This window comes from Melospiza melodia, chromosome 6, assembly GCF_035770615.1.
Source record: "Melospiza melodia melodia isolate bMelMel2 chromosome 6, bMelMel2.pri, whole genome shotgun sequence".
In the NCBI taxonomy this organism is placed as follows: domain Eukaryota; kingdom Metazoa; phylum Chordata; class Aves; order Passeriformes; family Passerellidae; genus Melospiza; species Melospiza melodia.
The window spans coordinates 7,498,426-7,500,277 of NC_086199.1; positions in this window are offsets into that span (position 1 = coordinate 7,498,426).

The window sequence follows — 1,852 nt, forward strand, 5'->3', positions numbered from 1 at the left end:
ATCACACCCACCTCCTCCATAGCATCTCTGCTGACTCAGGGCCTCTGCAGAAGATACTCAGTGCCTCGGATCATCCCTCTTGGTTTCCTCTCAGCATTTGATAGTTTGTAGTCCATTTTCCTTTTACATCCCCATAACTGCAATTCTTGAATATTAAAGGCAAATAATGCCCCTGGCCACCAGAATGCATCAGCTTATGGGGCTGTTTCCAGGCAGCCTGAGCCTGGGTGGGTGATGAAGTTGGGCTGAGAGATGACAGACCATAGGTTCCAAAGCATTTTCATCCATGTGTTAGCTGCTTATCCCACTGACCAGCACAGCTTTATCTTTTCCATTGCCTTATGTTTTATTTCTTCTATTTTATATATAAAGTTTGCAGGACTCAGGGACCATCTTTCCCTCCTGTGTTTGCACAGCAGCAGTATTGAGACACCATGGAGCTATAATCTTGCTGCTCCTATAAATATTAGAACCCACTTTTCTTCCCTAAAAGAGGGTGGCAGTAGGTGGCTCAAGGTTTTGTACTCTGTTTTGGGTTATTTAACATATTTATTAACCTGTGTACGGAGCGAGTCGCTATTTGCAGATGGCATGTTATTTATTTAAATGATTAATTATTTACATGTTATTTAGGTTGACTCTGGTCCAAAGAGGACTTTGAAGAGCTTCAGAGAAACCAGAGCCAAACTGATGAAAGTGGTGGTGAGGATTGAATTTGGTGTTTTGCTGTAAAACACAGGCAATGATATCACTCACAGCCAGTACAAAGTGACACAGCCTATGCTGGTGGGTCAGAAAGACATCAGCACATAATCACAGCTCGCTCCATGTGTGTTTCTACTCGCTCCTCCTCTGTGGTCAGGAAATAATAATTAAAAAAGTAAATTGTAAATGTAAGTGTGGTGGGAAGGCAGTAAGAGAACGGGGTGGTGAGGAAGGGGGACTGCCTTGGGCCCCACCTTACCGGAGGTGGCAGGAGCTGTGGTGTGACACACATGGGACAGAGCAAGAGGCTGCACAAGCCCCTCACGGGCGCTCTTGGCTTGTGCTGCCATGGGGCGTGTAAAGAGGTGGGGAGAAAAAGACTCTTGAACCATAAGAAAAGCAACTTTTCAGTGTGATTTGAAAACCTCGACTCTGTGGGCTTGTGGAGGCCGTTTATTTAACTTCCTATAAAACAGGAAAACCTACAAAGCAGCTGTAATGTGGGGGTCCCACCACCTTCTGTGCCACAGAGGTTTATTTCCCTTGAACTGCTACAGACCCCTGAGGCAAAGCTGAAGCAGAGTGAGAGGGGAAACGGGGGTTTTTTAGACACATTCTGAAAGCCATATTTTGAAAGCTCTGCTTTTATTCTGTAGTGGTTAGAAAATCCCCAGACAGACCCAGAAGGAAGGGCTGATCCTCCATTTGGAAACTAGGATTGTGTTAGTTGGGTTTGTCCTGTTTGCTTACACAGAGGAGGGATGCCTCAGGAAAACCTTCAGGGTCCCTGAAGCAGGGATGGATGCTGGTACATTTTAACATTGTGGCATTTTATTTTGTTGCCTTTTTTGTTACTTTTTGATTTTCAAATTTGTAATAAAATCTCTTAGTTTTGCTGTGATTGCCCCTTTGGCTTGTCAGATACTTAGAGGGATCTCAGTTGCAGCAACATAAAAACAATGGTATCTCCAGAAACTGAATGATGGAGCTGTGCGGATTAAGCACTTACAATGCTAGTGCTGAAGGACAAATGTCACTTTGGGGGTGGAAAAGTCAAGTGGTAAGACCTGGAGGAAAGCCTGACCTGGCTTATGTTTTCTCTCAGATCTGCGGCAGATGGCAGGGGGGCCGGAAATCCCACTTACTC